Below are 19,098 nucleotides of genomic sequence, written 5' to 3' on the forward strand. Positions count from 1 at the left end.
AAAGTCCATCTTTTCACCTGAAACAGAATGTTCATTTTTGCTGGGTAGGTGATTCTCAGTTGTAAACCAAGATCTTTTGCCTTCTGGAATATCATATTCCAATCCCTATGAGCCCTTAACGTAGATGCTGCCAGATCCTGTGTAATCCTGACTATGGAGCCTTGGTAGTTGAATTATCTGTGTCAGACAGCTTTTAGAATTTTCTCTTTGATTTGGGAGCTTTGGAATTTGACTAAAATATTCCTGGAAGTTTTTCTTTTGGGATACCTTTCAGGGGGTGACTGGTGAATTCCCTCAATTTCTATTTTACCCTCTGCTTCTAGGATCTCAGGGCAATTTTGCTGTATTATTTCTTGAAAAATGAAGTCTAGGCTCTTTTCCTGGTCATGACTTTCAGGTAGCCCAATGATTTTCAAATTATTTCTTCTGGATGTGTTTTCAAGGTCAGTTGTTTTTCCCAATGAGATATTTCACATTTTCTTCTAATTTTTGGCTTTTTATGGAAGTTTTATTTCTTCCTAATTTCTTACAAAGTCATCAGCTTCCTTTAGTCCCATTCTGCATTAGAAGGAGTTATTTTCCTCAGAGAGCTTTTTATCTCCTTTTTTCAGTTGGCCAATTCTGCTTTTTAAGTCATTCTTCTCCTAATTTGCCTTTTGTTTTGCTTATTTCCATTAGGCCTAAACTGGTTTTTAACATATTATTTTCTTCAGTATTTTTTTTGTATATCTTTCATCAAGCTTTTGATTTGGTTTTCATGATTTTTCTGCATCGCTCTCATTTCTCCTCCCAATTTTTCCTCCACCTCCCTTAATTGCTTTTCAAAGTCTTTTTTGAGCTCATCCATAGGCTGAGCCCACTTTCTATTTCTCTTGGTGGTTTTGGATATGGAAGCTTCAATTTTGTCATCATCTGAATATGTGTTTTGGTCTTCCATGGGACTAAAGTAATTATCTATGGTCAGATTCTTCTTTTTCTGTTGTTTACTCATTTCCTCAGCCCAAGACTAATTTACAGCACTTCCAAGGCTTTGGGGTTGCTTTATTTTTGGGGGGGACACCCCACTGGGACCTCTATTCCTCCAAGGTCTTATGCTTTCTAGCCTGTACTTTGATATGTAGATGACCACAGCACTGCCCTCTGCCCTGGGTCTATAAGGAGAGATCCAGCTTGATTATTTAGTATGGAAGCCCAAACTACAATATCTGAGTGTAGGCAAACAGAAGAGTTCTACCCCAAGGAGAGAAATCTCTGCAGACTTCCCTTACTGTCTCTGGGGGTGCAGGCTGCTTTCTCCCGATTCTCGCTGCAGATTCTGCAGTCATACTCCTCACTCCACACTCACCCAGGTACAGCAGAGTTCTCTCACTGCTCCTTCAAAGCTGTTGCTGGTGATCTCTGAGCTGGGCTGTGCAGTGCGGTGCGGTGCGGTGCTGGGCCTCAGCTTTTTTTCCGACCCCTGTCCTGGTGAAACACACCTTTCCCTGGACTGGGAAAACGTATCACTCAGTCTTTCTGTGCGTTCTGCTCTGCTAAATTTTGGCTAGAGCCATCCTTTGTTTTTTGGGGGTTTGGGGGAATCAGACTTCTTGGGAAATGCTGCCTTCACACCACCATCTTGGCTGCCTGAGTCTTTTCTTAATCTTCAAACTAATATACCTCTGTTTTGCCTCTGCCACTGTCACTCACTCTTTACTCCTTGATATTTTCTTCCTCTAAGGCTTCTATGACATCACTCAGTCTCCTTTCCTAAATGTTTATCCAACTCAAGTCTGTTAACTCCCAATGTCCCCAAAAGCTCTTCTATTCAAATTCTACAATATTACACTTGGTGATCTCATCACCCAAATTCGATTCTTATCTGAGAATTTTCAAATACACTTATCCAGCCCTAATCTCATTGCTAACCTCCAGCCTAATATCTCTTTCTCCTACTTGTCATCTAGACTAGATGTACTGCAAGATGTTCCAACCTTGACATGTCTGAAATTGAATTCATTATCCTTTTCCCCCAAGCATTCTCCTCTTCCTATTCTTTGGACATTATCATTGTCCCAGTCACCAAGGCTCTCAACTACGAGTGTCATCCTTGACTGCGCTCTCAAATTGACTTCACATTTGTATCATTCTGTATAATCACAAATCTACAACTCTAGTCAAGAATTCATCACTTCACTCCCAGATTTTTGCAACAATCTTCCAACTGATCTCTTTACCTCAAGTCTCTCCTCACTGCACTATATTCTCCCATCAATTGTATAAGTGATTTTCCAAAGTACAATCTATGTCACTCTCCAACTCAAATTCCAGGGGCCTCCTATTACTTCCAAGATAAAGTATAAAATCCTTTATTTGGCATTTAAAGTACTAGTTTATTCCTTCCACAAACTCTAAACATAGTTGTAAATCTGATATTCAGATATAGCTGCTCCATCTCTTGATATGGTACCTTTGAACCACCACCCCTGGAATGTTATCTTTCCTTACCTCTACCTGGTTTTCTTTAAAGCACTGCTCTAATTCTACCTTCTGCATGATACAGTTCCCAAGTTTATCCCATTCATCTACCCTTTACATAGTATTCACCATTACTTTCTATTTATACTGTAATCATTTTGTAAACACATTAAGATTTTTACACATTGTATCCCTCAAGAGAACATCAGAGGGCTTGAAATACCATATTCTAGAAGTAAAAGAATATAGACTTACAGCCAAGAAAAGAATCAACTGCACCCATATGGAAGGCAATGCTAGACAAAAATTGAGAAACTAGGGAGTTTTAGTGGATTAGTCTCTAAATGAGTCAATATGGTGGTCCAACATTCCAAAAAGCTAATGGACTAAGGTTGTCTTACTAATGATACTTATTTTGAAGTAACCTGGCATGTGAGGTGCTCCACATTTCTATGCTTATAAAAGTATTTCATCTCACACACTATGTGCTTCAATCAAATCAATCAACAAGCATTTATGAAATATCTAATATGAGCCAGGAAGTACAGATACAAAGACAAACATGAAACAACCTTTATCCTTAAATAATTAGGGAGGTACAGAGATACATGTTGTTGTCTTCATTGCCATCTTTGTCACTGTATAGAAATACATGTTCTTGCTATTGTTCTTGAGTCATTTCAGTCATGTATAACTCCTCATGACTCTATGGATCTCTGTCCATGGAGTATTCTTGACAAAGATACTAAAGGGATTTGCAATTTTCCTCACTGAGCAAACAAAGATTAGATGATTTTCCTGGTGTCATACACCTAGGAAGTTTCTGAGGTGCATTGAATTGAGCATTTCTGACACTGAGCCCAGCCCTGGATCCACTGGGACACTGAGCAGCCTCAAGAGATATAGGAAAAGCACAAAAATAAACATAAACAAAATATCTGACTAGGGATGGACATCTACAGAAAATTTTAAAGCATTCCTGCAACCCTCTCCTTCCTCATCTCCACACTGGGAAATTCTGCTCTTCAAGTTAAGCCCAAACACCTCCTTCTTCAGGAGACCCTTCCGGTTTTCCCAGAAGCTTGTGCTTCCCCTCTGAAATTACTTTTCATTGACTCTGGGTATGTGTATTCATGTTATTACTTACATGCTACCCACCCATGAGAGAACAGAGACTATTTCTACCTTTGTGTTCCCAGCATTTACTATAGTGTCTGGTACTCAGTATGTACTTAATAACTATTTTTATTTATTTGTTCTTTTCAGAACTACCTGTTCAATTCTTTGACAATCTATCTAGATGAGTAATGGATCTTGTTCTTATATATTTTAATAAATTTTCTTGTTTATCTTGAATGTCATACCTGTATCACAAAATTTTTCAAGGGGGGAAAAATGTTCCTCAACTGTTTTCTTTCTACTTTTAACTGTTAGTGGTTTTGCTTGAGCAAAACTTATCATTATGAATGAACAAGACTATTCTATCCCCAATGATGGCTATGCTTTTTAATATTTAACATGTGTTTTACTTTGTAAAAGGTTTTATTCTCTATCAACTGAAATAATATCATTGTTTTTTATTTTTAATATCGTCTATCGTACTTAATAGTTTTCCCTACACTAAACTTACCCAACATTTCTGGTTTAAGGCATGGCATAATTGTATTCTGCATCAATGGATGAAGAACCCATAAAGATACAATACTGTATTTAGTCAAGAAAATTTAGTGATATGAATGATGAACTCCCTAAAGTATCTATTTTGTGAAATTGTATTTTTATCTATCTAGATTTACATCTGCACTTCTTTGGTACTTTCAGAACTTTATTCCAATTGTAATTTGAAGGTTATAATGTAAAGTTTGTTCATAGTGCTATACCTGAGAGATAGGGAATGGAGAAAGGGAGGGAATAGAACTAATGAACTGGTTAAATGATGTTATATTCCAGGAATAATTTATTACATATCTGAATCCGTTTAATAAAGGATTCTGTAATCTACTAACTCTAAGTTCAAATATAAATTGCTGATTATTGAAAGTCCTTCAAAATCTAATTTCAACCTTTCTTTCCAGACTTTATTATACATATAGTCACTTAAGTAATCACAGTCAAGTCAAAATGGCCTTCTTCCTTTTCCCAACACACAGTATTCTCTATTCCTTTTCTTTCTTCCATACTTTTTCTTAGGGGTTATCTCCTAAGAAGGGAACATACTTTCTCCTCCCCTGTTTCTTAAAAACCTTAGTTTCAGGACAGCTAGGTAGCACAGTAGATAGAGCACAGGCCCTGAAGTCAGGAGGACCTGAGTTCAAATCTAATCTCAGAGAATTAATAATTATCTAGTTGTGTGACCTTCAGAAAGTCACTTAAATCCATTACCTTGCAAAAAAAAAAATTAGTTTCCTTTAAAGTTCTCCTCAAACTCTAAATCTTCCCAGAGGCCCTTTTCAATCCCTCTGCCTTTAGCTGCTTATGCCATAACCCTCTCTAACACCCACCCCACTCCAAAAACTACCATGCATTAACTTTGAACTTCATTTTATAATGTGTTCATATTGTTCCTCCATCCTCTCCTTCTCCTGCAGAAATGAAAGTTTCTTTGAAGGCTGATACTATTTCTTTTTGTCTGGCTCTCTAGGCACACTGACCAACAGAAAGCAGATACTTAATAAATAAAAAAAAAAATTTTCTTTATGCTTTTCTTCAGAGAGGTTATCTATTAATATGAAGTGAGCACCTTAGGAAATGGTTTCTTAACCTGAGAACCACAGATAGACTTCAGAGGTAGAAGATTAACTTGGATATTAAAACAAAAGTTTTATTTTCACTAATCACTAACTGAAACTTAGCATTTCCTTCAGTAATCTAAAATATTGTTCAAAGGCTTCACTAAGCTGCCAAAGGAGTCTGTAACACACAAAACGATTAAGAAACCTTACCTTTGGGGCAGCTAAGTAGCAAAATGGATAGAGCACCAGCCCTGGAGGTACTAAGGTACTCCAAAGACAAGTCAAACTGGTCTTCCTCCTTTTCCCAAATCATAGCATTCTATATATTCCTTTTCTCCCTTCCATACTTTTTCACAGGTTATCTCCCAAGAAAGAAACACACTTTCTCTTTCCTGTTTCTTAAAAAATTAGTTCTGGGGTAGCTAGATGGTGCAATGGATAGAGCACTGGCCCTGGAATCAGGAAGGCCTGAGTTCAAATCCAGCCTCAGACATTTAATAATTACCTAGCTGTGTGACCTTGGGCAAGTCACTTAACCTTGCAACCCCCCCCAAAAAAAAAGAAAAGAAAAGAAACACTACTTTTGGACATTACTACTTTGAAAACTAATTGGAAACATGTATAATTCATCATTCCATTTCAACTCACAAATTTATCTAACAGACTTAGTAAATACTTATTGTAGTAAAAATGTTGAAAACTGAAGCTTATCTCTTAATGAATCTTATTCTAATGACTTTCCCCCAACATGACAGATCCTACTGGTATGATAGATGTGGTATTTGGTAAAGGAGATCATACCTTTCAAAGGTCTATCTTTGTACTATCCTTTGGGTCGAATAAAGATGCTTTTTTGCTTTCTCCCTATTCTGTAAAACATGATGGATCAGTCCTTTTTCCTTCTTCCCTATAGTCTAAAGAAATTGATGTGTTGTGAAGAATTAAATAGGATAAATAAGAAGTTCTAGGAAAATAAAGAAAATAAGAACACAGGAATAATGCAACTGAAGAAAATGATTATTAAAGAACATTGCAGTTCAGTCCTCTTCTCAGCCCTGTCAGTCTCTCTCATAGTTGTAACTAAGTTCACATCTCTGACCTACAAACTACCTACAAATAAGCTCTATTTTGCTTATGCTGTTGTCCCCTCAAACTCAACAATGATAACACTAAACTTATTGTTCTCCTACCTAAACTAGCTTCTCAAAATTCCCCACTTTTGTTAATGATTTTAAGTCTTCTAGTGTTCCAGAGTAAAAACCATGTATTCTTTTTTCTCTATTATCTGCACTCAGTCTCACTCTTTGGAATTTTATTCTTCAAAATTCATTCATTCCTCTGCATATTCCCAGTTATGCTACCCTGATATGAGCCCTTAGTTTATAAAGGCTAGGTTAAATCAAAAGTCTCTTGACTTCAGATCTATAAACCTACCCCAGATGTGGTTGCTTGCCAAATTAACTGGAAATAATTTTAATTATGCTCAAAAACATACAAGTGTCTACAGGATAAAAATTAAAATCTACTGCCCAGGCTCATAATCTGAATGCAAATATTAAGTCCTCTACATCATCACTCACACTGGATCAGTCCTTTTCAAACCAGTGTCAAATGTCAGGAACAGGAAACAGACAGACACAAAGACATACACACACACACACACACACACACACACACACACACACACACACACATATGCACACAGACACACTTGCAGGCATGTGAGCACTCCCCAAAGTTAAGGCAAATTCTACCCCTTGAAAAGATAGAGGGGCCGCTAGGTGGCATAGTGGATAAAGCACTGGCCTTGGAGTCAGGAGTACCTGGGTTCAAATCCGGTCTCAGACACTTAATAATTACCTAGCTGTGTGGCCTTGGGCAAGCCACTTAACCCCATTTGCCTTGCAAAAAAAACCTTAAAAAAAAAAGAAAATTCCATAAGATTTATTTTTCTCTCTATTCTGTTTTTCTCAGTTCAAAACCATCAGGGAAGTATTATTTCACATAGATGAACAACCTTAAAGCAACTTCATCCAAAATTGAAAGTAGAGCAGTGAATCCAGAATTGATGCTTGCAGATATTAAATCCTAGACTCCAAAAATAGAGGTGTAAACTCTGCAATAGTCATGGTACTACTAATGCATCTGTATATTATGGGGCCCCTTTAGGGTAACTTTTCGGGGGGGAAAAAATTATACACTGCCTTTACAGAATAACCATCTCTTAATGGAGATTTAATTTGAATCACTGGTTAATTCAAATTCATTAAACATAAACTATTATGAAACACTATCCAAATCTTTTTTCTCTCAGAAAATTATTTTATGTTTTAAATAAAATTACTGCTGCAATCAAAGTATTCTGAATGTAATAAAACCAATTGCCTTTGAAAAGGTATGTTTTAATGTGTTCTGAACAAGTTTTTAGTCCATCAGCTTATGTGATTTCACTTTTTATGTAAAATCTTAAAATTTTGAATTTCAAAATCCTGAAGATATTGATTATAATGACAAAGATATTGAAAGAAAAAATATACTGTCTAAATTTTTAATGTAAAAACAAACTTAAATCTCCTGAGATATTAATGTAGATACTGAGATTCAGAACAAACAAAAATGAATCAGAAATAAAAGTCTTTTCTCTTTTGCTGCAATTCTTTTTTTAAAAGACTATTTTATTCACAGTAATCTTTCATTATATAACAAATCCCCAGGTTACATGACGAGTAACTAAAAATAAAATTCACCTTATTCATGTGTGTTCTATGATCCTATAAGGTGTTTGCCATCTATCAGTATGTAGTTATCATTCTTTGCCCCTTATCAGACTGTTTAACAATAAATGAGATAACTGTTTAGGATAGAGCTCCTGGCAAGAGGCCAGGAATGCCTGGCTTTCCAGTGTATCAACCCATAATAAGTCTAAAAGGTCTATGTTTTATTGTTCTGTTTTCAAACTGGTATTATTGACACTGATTTGGAGAAGAGTAGAAAGACAGTTTGTTGGCAACTCTAGTCAAGAAACTGACCCTAAAACCCAATAACTGTTTTTTCCCCCAAGCAAACCACATTTCTAAAGCTCTAAACATTTTCAATATACTTGATCCAATTTTTCCCCAAAATAACCAAAATGATTAGTCCTCTAAAAACAAAACAGTTTATCCATTTTGGTATCAAAGATCAATCTTAATTTTTTTCCATCTTTACTACATCTGAAATTACTGCATTTTTATCAAGTTTTTAAAAATATATTTTACTAAGGAAAAGTTCGACAGAGACACAGAATTTTAGGAATGGATGATCTGGCTTATATCTTTAAGTTTTAGGTCATATTGTTCCAAATTCAACTTTCACCTTAAGTCATATCCAGTTGCTTTTTTTTCTGCCCATCCTCTCAAAAATACTACACCTCAGAAATACTTCCTTCAAAATACTCCAGATTCCTCATCCTGTCCTCTGCTATTAAAAGTCTTCTAGTTTCTCATTTCCACTGACTAAATCTAACCTTTTTAATCAACTCAAAAAACGACCTTCTTTCCTCAGTCCACCCCATCACATAACTTTTACTTGCTATTCTATACATGAGACTGTTTGTTTATTTGTTTGTGTGTGTGTGTGTGTGTGTGTGTGTATGTGTGATAATCTGATTGTCATTTGTTTCCTGAATTGGTCAGGAAACAAACCCCATTAGAAGTTACCTAAAAGTGCAACAAGGTGGCACAGCAGATTCAAATCTGACCTCAGACAGTTGTAGGCCTTATGTCAGACAGACACTGGCTGGCTGACTGGGCTAAGTCACTTAACCTTGCTTGCCTCCCAACCAAGGCTATCTCTAATCGTCCTGATTTATATCTGGCCAGTGGAGCTAGATGGCTCTGGTGGAAAAAGTGAGACTAGTTACTGTGCACATCCCGCCCCCTCACTCAAATCCAATTCACATGCATGTCATGGCAACATGGTCCTCTTTGACCATGTTGTTCCTCTTTGAGAACAAAGGTCAAACAACAATAAGAGAAGTTATCTGCTTTCCCTTTGTTACTTTCTATTTTTATTATCAATGTTTTCAAAACAATATATGCAAGATATTATCATTTTCTTAGCTTTCTTTAGCTAACAGAATCTTCTGATACCATAGTGTCTTCTAGAGATAGAACTCACCTGACACCATTGACTTGATAATCATCACAAAGACATGTACAAACCAGTATCCTTCAATCTCAAAAAAGACCATGACATCAGGGAGGTGGTGCCAAGATATAATATGCACATGAACTTAATTTGAATGGGGGGGGGGTTGCTGTGCAAAATCACCAGTCTCACATCCTCCTCTGGAGCCATCAGGATCTGGTAGATTAGAAGACAATACATGCTAGCTGATTGACTGATGATATGAACAAAAATAAAACATAGGTCAAAGAGAAAAGAAAAGTTTCACATTTTGAAAACACTCCCTATGATTCTGCATGTCATTGTTTTAAGTTACTTGAAAAATGTTTTGCTCAAGAAGCATTCTATTCACTCCAAGTCCTCCAAATGTCTCTAAATGACACTTTCAAAGAATGAGAGAGACAGAACTAAGGGCTTGAATTAAATACTGTAACAGATCTTACTAAAATTCTAATACCAGTGGGGGGGGGGGGTGTTCACATTACAGTGAGATGAAAGATACTATTGGACAGTTATATATTATAGTCACAGAAGACACAATTGTCATCATTTTAAGTATATGGAGAAACCCAGAATAACTCTTCCAATAGTTAAACTGCAAACTTAATTTTGCAAATGAAACAAATAGCACTGCTGCTCAACTGTTCCCTGGATTTCCTAAAATCAGACATGAATGAAAACCTCTAGAGTAGCCTAGATATGAAAAACTCCTTGTGAGAGAAAACTTCCTAGGAAAAAAAGCAAGTTGTAGGTCCATGCAAATGGCCATCTTATGCAGAAAAAAATTCAAAAGGGAAAAGTGAAGTTTAAAGTATTTTCTTATTAATCTACAATAATGAATAATATCAAAAATCAAAATGAATAATAATAGATAAGCTATACATCTGGTACAAACTAGTATGAGAAATTTTTTAATGAATAACCATTGAGTACAATTTGGTGAGATTTTAAGTAAATTGGTACTAAGTTTAATAAAGAGTTGCCTTAAGAAGTCTTTTAGAAGACTTGGTTAAGTAATCAAAACCAAAAATAGTGGTGATTAAAAGATGACAACATAGGGGCTGCTAGGTGGCACTGGCCCTGGAGTCAGGAGTACCTGGGTTCAAATGCGGTCTCAGACACTTAATAATTACCTAGCTGTGGGCAAGCCACTTAACCCCATTTGCCTTGCAAAAACCTTAAAAAAAAAAAAGATGACAACATGGAGAGTAAAATATCTAGTGGCATACCACAGGGCTCTGTGCTAGTCAACATTTTAAAAAGTGACCTATATGAAAACACAGATGGCATGCTAATCAGTTTTTCAAATAATGTAAAACTAGAAGATATGGATAATATATTGAATGACAGAATATCAGGATACATAAAAATTCTTGACAGACTAAAAGGATAAACATTAAACCTAACAAGATGAAATTTGATAGCACTAAATATGAATTCCTAAAGTGAAGTTTTAAAACTAAAAAAATTTATACCAGCTCTAAATGAGAGGGATGTTACTAGAAAGCAGATGTGAAAAAAAAGCCAGATAACTTTAATGGACCACAAACTCATTAAGTGTGATCTATCCCATTACTCCCCTCCCCAAAAGCAAATAAAGATCTTGGGCTATATTTTGAGTAAAAGTGTTGCTAGACAACAAAATGGAGTACTGTGACTATTTTCTGAGAATTTTAGAAAACATCATTAAAACTGAATTAAGAATTGGGACTAGAACTAATCCTGAATTGGGGAAGGGTTAAAAGAACTAGATGAATATAATGAAATATTACTGTGCTATATAAAATTTACAAAAGGGGCAGATCCCAGCTAACATGGGAAAACTTGTATGAAGCTATACAGTGAAATAAGTACTGTATCAAAAGAATTTATTCAGTGAATTCAACACCATACAGGAAAACAACCTTGAAGGACTTAAGAACACTTGATTAAAAAGCAATGAGCGAGCACTCTAGAACTATTTATAAAGCTTTAACCTCCCTGCTGACCTCTAATCTAGCATTAAGGCAGGTGAGGAAGAAATGAAACAAAGAATGGCCTCTTTTGAGTAGCAAAAAAAAAAAATCTGGGAAGAGAAGATCCTCAGAGTTTCTGGCCAAAACAAAAATAACTGCTATTTACATTCACCCATAGTCAGTTCACGCCCAAACAAAGACCAAGAGGAGTTGGTCTGGGACCTATTCTTGGCCAGTAAGAACTAGAATGATTTGGGGCTGGTAAATCCCAAGATAGCAGTCAGATTTGGATTTCAGCAATCAAAATTTATATTCCTTTGGGCAGAGCATTGGCAGATAAGGGTGATACCTGAATCAAACTGAGAGCTATTAAAGACCTCAATTTTAAAAGGTCAAGGTCTCTCCCTGCATCCAGGACCACCTAAGTCATCCAGATTTTTATCTGGCAACTGGACCCACATGACTCTGGAGGAGAAAGTAAAGTTGGTGAGTTAGGACAGATCCCCCTCACTCAAGCACAATTCATGTACTTGTCATGGCATCACCTCCCTGATGTCATGGTCCTCTTCAAAAACAGAACAAAATCATAATGACAATAACACATGCAGATGTCCCCTTGAAAATCAGGTGGCATGGCAGATAGAGTGTTGAGTCTGGAATCAGGAAAACTCAATCTTCCTGAGTTCAAATCTAGTCTCAACACTTCCTAGTTGGGTGATCCTAGGTAACTCACTTAACTGTTTGCCTCAGTTTCCTCATCTGGAGAAGGAAACAGTAAAACCACTCTTTACCAAGAAAATCACAAATGACATGAGAGTTGGACATGACTGAAAAAAGACTGAACAAGATTAAACTCAACATGTCCAAACTTGAATTCATAATCTTTCCCCAAAAAACTCGTTTTATTTTTTTCATTAGTAACCCAGCTTTAGTCATTCATTTTTCTCTTTTTAAATTTATTTGAATTTTACAATTTTCCCCCTAATCTTGCTTCCCTACCCCCCAGCCCCCACAGAAGGCAATCTGTTAGAATTTACATTGTTTCCTTGGTATACATTGATCTAAGTTGAATCTGATGAGAGAAAAATCATATCCTTAAGGAAAAAAATAAAGTATAAGAGATAGCAAAATTACCTAATAAGATAATGAAAACTCTTCTGTTTTCCAAACATTTTCAAGACTTGCCTTTTACTATCAAGGTCAATATACCATCCTCCCAGGCACCCATGTTCACAACCTAGATCAGTCATCAGTCCATATCATTCTCTAGCCCCACATATCCAAACTGTTACCAAGTCCTGTTGATTCTGTTATTGTGCTATCTCTTATGTGTATGCACCCCACTTCCCTCCTCTGATATTGCAACAACCTTAGAACAATCCCTTATCACTTCATAGATATATTATTGCCTCTCTGCTTCAAGTCTCCATATTCTAGGCCATCCTCTATCTGGTTCACAGCTTCCCCCAAACTCAGTAAAATTCAGTGGCTCCCTAATACTTCCAGCATAAAATACAAAATTCTTGGTTAGATTTTTTAAAACTCTTTATAAGCTGGCTCCTTCTTACCCTTCCAATCTCCCAATATACTTTGGGAGTGGGATATGGAGTCCCATTCTGATTCAGTGACCCCAACCTCTTTGCTGTTCTTTTCAAGAGGCATTTCCTCTCCTCACTGTCTCTAAAGCTTTAAAAGCTCTCCAACCTCATCTGTTCCTCTTGCCTCCTCTAGCTTCTTCAGGTCAACTAAAAATTGTAACTTTTACAAGAAGCCTTTTCCAGTCCCCAGAAACTCCCTCCAATTTACCCTAAATCTACCCCCAGTGTTTGCCTGTTATCTCTTTCTCATCATAATGGGAAATCCTTTAGGGCAAGGAATGGCTTGCCCTTCTTTAAATTTCCAGCCCTCAGCAAAGATCCTCCTGGGGCATCATAAATGCTTGCTAACTGGCTGGCTCACTGATGTATGCATATCAACTCCTTAGAGAGATGATACAGAAGGTAATATAGGTTTTCACACTGAACAACTGTGGATTTATTCTGCTTGGCTACATTTTAACTGCTATAAGGTAGGGATTTTATTTTGAGAGGTTCAGGGATACAGGGTAGAGAATGTTATAAAGGGAAGCAGAAGCAATAAAAAAATGAAAAAAAAAAGATCACAAAAGATTGTCAATGAAATTTTAAGGATACAAGGAACAGAGGAAAGTTCAAAAGGTGAACAGAAAAAACAAATCAATTATATATTATACTTTAACGTCGTTAGTACTATGTTGCTAGATATAATATGTACTGAAAAAGAAAATAATCTATATGTAATAGGATTAATGGCTTAAAAATAATCTTTTTCTGTTCCTTAAATAGAACAAAATTAATAGACGCTACACACACACACACACACACACACACACACACACACACACTATTGTAGGCACATTTGCCAGAAAAAAAATTTAAATTAATTTAGATTAATTCTAAGAATTGTTCTACCTGATAAAGAAACATACAACCTGGAATATTCCACTCAGGTCTTCAAACAACTCTCTCCAACATAAAACATTTCTGAAGTAACATTTATAGGAATCCTGAAGAAGAAAATTTTGACTGTATTTTGAAATATATTTACTCAACTAAAAGTAAGGCAAAAGTGAACATTTTGCTTTCTCAAACCAGAGCAATAATCGTTTAATCTTGGAGAATCATTTTCTGAGGACCATACAATACCACTATGACCATTCCCTTCAAAGCCTCTTCCCCCCAGTTATTCACAGATGGACAAAAATAATCAAAAATACGTTTTTTCTTTCTAAATCTGTATTATCATTCTAATTCCTTCAAAGCATAAGGAAAAAGTCTTACTACTTAGGTTGGTCAAAGTCCCTTACCCTGATTCTTACCCACCTTATTAATTACTCCAAAAAAAAGAATGTCTAGTCTTTTCTAACCAATAGGTGACTAGAGTAAATAAAGAATTAGTTTGCCTCCACCCATCCACCCACCCACGGGAGTGAAATGGAGAACAAATAAGAAAGGAATTAAAGGGTTACTTTATACAGTTTATGTTGGTTACTATAAATTTGTAAAGTCTAAGATTAAAGTTCATGAATAGGTGGGGTTGCAGGGTTAAAGATCTGGTCAGCCATATGAATATGTACAGCAATAAAATAAATAGTATCTGAAGAGGTTTTCAAGAGACTAAGTGTAGATAAATAGATCCTTGGAATATCCACAATTAGGGGACATAATACAGTTGATGAAGCTGGAAAAGTGAGGTTAGAGAAGAAAAAAAGAGAATCAAGAAAGAATAGTTCCCCCAAAACCTGTAGAGCAGAGAGTATCCATAAAGCTAGTCAACAGTATCAAATGCAGATCAAGAAGGATGAGAACTGCAAAATCAACCAACCAATAACATGATGACAAATACAAGAGATGATAGGTAACTTTAGAGAAAATTGTTTCAGTTGAAAATAAGACTGGTTAACAGATTGTCAAGGAGTTGAGGGAAAAATGAGAGTAGAGGCAACAAGTGTAAGTGGCTTTTTCAAGATGAGACTGTAATAAAGGCTGATTGTAAGATCTACTGAAGGTTTTCCTAAGGATGGGGAAGTTCAAAGAAAATGGAAGAGTAAGAAATAGACTGGGCGGGGGGGGGGGGGGGGGGAAGGAAAGGGATAGCTAGGTGGCTCAGTGGATAGAGCACCAGTCCTGAATTCAAATATGACCCCAGACACTTATAATTACCTAGCACTGTGTGACCTTGGACAAGTCACTTAACCCCAATGCCTTGCAAAAAAAAAAAGATTGGATGAGCTTGAGGAAAGAGTTAGGGAGAATCAAGGGGACAATCAATGTATTGGAGAAGACAGGAAGACATGGGTTGTAGAATAAAACTAGAAGAGTCTACTTTGGCAAGGAAAAAGTGACATTGGGAGTTGTGAGCTGAAGAGGAGTGAGGAAGGAGTATCAGTGTGAATGTCTCAATTTTCTTAGAAAATTGATTCTCAGTAGATCCTCAGAAGAAAAAGTATAAAGTTATTTAGAGACATGAGGAGAGAAGACAGTTGAAAAATCCAGCTTCTATAGGAATGAAACAAGGAATTAATGAGAGGAGTAAGAAGATTGTCCTGATGTTATGAGGATATATATATTTGAAGTTGGACAACAATCAATTTATATGAAACAAAGTCTGCAAACTCTGAAGTGATATTTAAAATGTTTAAAACTTAAAAGTGAGGGGCGGCTAGGTGGCACAGTGGATAAAGCACCGGCCCTGGAGTCAGGAGTACCTGGGTTCAAATCCAGGCTCAGACATTTAATAATTACCTAGCTGTGTGGCCTTGGGCAAGCCACTTAACCCCATTTGCCTTGCAAAAAAAAAAAACCTACAAAAAAAACTTGAAAGTGATATTTAAAATTTTTATTAGAGGGGAAAGAGCTTATGACTGATTCAGTGGTTCTCAAAGCATTATCCATAGGCTGCTCTCTTTGAAACCTAAGGTTCATAAATGCATCTCTGTATTTTAGGTCATGACATTTGTTGTTAATCAGTCATTTCAATCATGTCCAACTCTTCATGACCTCATTTTGGGGGTGTTCTTCTTTAATAAATTAATGACTAATGACAATACTTTTTCTTTTTCCTCTTTCCAAGTGTTTAACTTTCTTAGGAAACTAGACAAAAACAGTGAAGTTCACATTTACATAACATATAAGTACATAGGGAAAGCTTCATATCCCAATTCCACAGAAAAAGCAATGCTGTTTTGAGGAATTAAGTGATTTGTTTGACCAGGTGTGGACCACTTACGAGTGTCAAGACAAGAATCAGAACTCAGTCTTGTGACTTCAAGTCCAATGTTCTTGCTAAGACACCATGAAGCTCTTCAATTAATCTAATAAAAAAGCACATTATACATTGAGACCACCACAGTTAAGTTAATTAATGAATGGTATACATCCCAATAGTAGCATCAAGTCTCTGGGTACTTCCTGCAAAAGATCAGTTATATTAAAAAGAAAGGCAACATGGGAGAATAGAGCACTAGAGTAGGAAATAAGAACATAAGATTCAAATCTCATCTTTGATCCTGACTGTCACCTCAGGAAACTCATTAATTTCTCTGTTTCCATTTCCTCATATGGAAAAAGTGAGATAAAAACATGAATGTTTTCTATTTCCCAAAACTGTTGTGGCAAAAAATTGGGTAAAAAGCATTTTTTAAAACCACATATTTGAGTTATTTTTTGAAAAAAACAACTCTACATACACACATATGCCATTGGTTATTCTTTTTCTACAAAGAATTGCTCTTTTTTTTTGTAGAAAAATTTTTTATTACCAAAAGAAAAAGAATAATCATTTTTGGTGATGCTAAAATGAGAGACTTGAATCCCAAAGTTTGGATAAAATCACAGGTTTCAACATACAATCTGAACATGAGTAATCTTAAAGATAAAATTTTCCCCTTATGCAAATAAGAAACTGAAAGTCGGGGTGGGGTGGGGAATTAGAATAGAAAAATAGGAATTTGAATCCAGTTCTTTTGACTACAGATCCATTCCAACAATACTACACTTTCTGTGGTACATTTAAGTATCATGTACTAAATGAACTCTTTCAACCTTCAAGCAATTAGTAACAGTATCTGAGGATTTGACAAGTTCAAGCTTTCCATTCCTACACTTCATAAATTTGTACCCTTAGTAGTTAACTCCTCTCTAACTGAAGTTTCAACTTTTTCCCCTCCTAATCATTCAGATGCTTTTGCCATGTTTCTTACCTTCTCAAGAATCTTCAGTGTTTCAACTGCCTCTATAAAATCCAAACTCCTTCTCTTGGGATTTGAAATTATTTTTATTTAGATATAGTCCTGCTCCAGAACTTGCTACCTATTCATTTTCTGTTCCCCAAACTCAGTAGTCCATTGTTTTCTATAACTAAAATCTGTCAATCAATTTCCTGCCTCCATGACTTTGCACTGTATTCCCTATGCCTGGCTATAGACCCTTCTTCCCTCTTACATTTTCTACCTTCCTTCAAGGCTCATGTATCATTTCCTATGGGGCAGTTGGGTGGACAGGGGACTTGAGTTCAAATCCAGTCTCAGACATTTACTAAGAGTACCTGGGCAAGTCATTTAACCCTGCTTATCTCAGTTCTAGCAGAATTGATCTGGAGAAAGAAATGGCAAACCACTGTACTATCTTTGCCAAGAAAACCCCAAATGGGGTCACAGAGAGCAAGGCACAACTGAAATGACTTAACATCAACAAATCATCTCCTAGAGTAGAATGCTTTTTCTGAACACCCTAATTATTTTAATATTCCCCTAGCCCTAATTGTTAATGCTTCCCTACTTCTCTGGAACTGATTGCCAAATACTTATCAGTTTTAAATGTTGTATTCTCTCATTTTGCCTACCATTTTCCTAGTATCTTGTACTAAGTAGTTCTTGGATAATATTGGTTGGATTGGATACCTAAGGAGATAAATAGCTTAAAAACTGCACAAATCAATAACAAAAGAGAGAATTCATCCATTTATTCAATAAATATTTATCAATAGTTATGTACTTATCATTATGATAAAAACTATGATAGAAACAAATACGAATGAGGGAATAAAAGCATGGTAACTGTCCTAGGGGATCTAGGGAACTAATGATCTAGAAAGGTTTCTGGTTTTTTTTTAATTTTTTAACAAAAAAAATAAAAATAAAAATTTAACATTAATAAGTTTCAAGTAAATAATACAATTAGAAATTGCTACAGTTCTAAAGTGGAAAAGATTATCCTAGGCTAAAGTACTTGGAGAAGGTTGTATTTGAGTTAGATCTTAAAGGACAGGCAAGATTTAGACAAAGAAATAGGATGGCGTTTCAGAAAAGGACAGGTGCAATCTGAGCAGTCATGAAGATAATAATAAGCAAGGTATATACTCAAGGTCAAGGAGATTCACTTAAGCTGAAGTAGAAGGTTTTTTGATGAGAGAGAAATAGCAGAAAATTATTGGATATAGATTTAAGAATGTCAGATTAAGAAGTATATTCCACAGGCAAACTCTTAAGGATAGGACGACAAGGAATTTAATCACTAACCCCATAGATAAATTTTCTAAATAACTTCTTTGGACAATAAAAATAAAAAAATACTAGGACAGAGCTTAAATTTTACTGGTATTCACCTGTGATAATCTTCAAAAATCATCTACTACTTCTTCAACTGTTACAGAATCATCTCAAACTAAAACGTTTTAAAAATCACACTTTCATAAATTGTTTTTCTACTCCTGCATTCTTTTTTTTTTTTGATTTTTCAAGGCAATGGGGTTAAGTAGCTTGCCCAAGGCCACACAGCTAGGTAATTATTAAGTGTCTGAGGTTGTATTTGAACCCAGGTACTCCTGACTCCAAGGCCAGTGCTCTATTCACTGCACCACCTAGCCGCCCCACCTGCATTCTTTTAATATAAATTTATAAACCTAGATATTTATAAAATCTAAGTGTATATATATTCAGAAGTAAATTTTGGTCAGCATATACAATGCACATAAGTGGGTCAGATCTTTTTAATGATTTATAAATCTTTTTATAAAAAGTATATTAAATTCATCAAACCCCTGCAGCATCACTTCAAATTAATATACCTAGAATAGTGTTTTCTTGGGTACCAAGGAAAGCACTAACTCTACAGAAATCTACCAAAGAAATTAACATTGACTAATATAGCTAAATGATTATTTATGACATGAAGTGGTGGATGTGTTGATTACTTTTGCTTCATTCTACT

The 19,098-nt window shown here is 35.8% G+C and overlaps 1 protein-coding gene across 4 annotated transcripts in view; it reads right to left on the reverse strand.

The window, feature by feature from the left end:
- PPP2R5E (protein phosphatase 2 regulatory subunit B'epsilon) overlaps positions 1-19,098 on the reverse strand; it is a 173,509-nt gene that overhangs the window by 47,034 nt on the left and 107,377 nt on the right. The window lies entirely within an intron of this gene.

The sequence above is a fragment of the Macrotis lagotis genome, chromosome 4, assembly GCF_037893015.1.
Source record: "Macrotis lagotis isolate mMagLag1 chromosome 4, bilby.v1.9.chrom.fasta, whole genome shotgun sequence".
In the NCBI taxonomy this organism is placed as follows: Eukaryota; Metazoa; Chordata; class Mammalia; order Peramelemorphia; family Peramelidae; genus Macrotis; species Macrotis lagotis.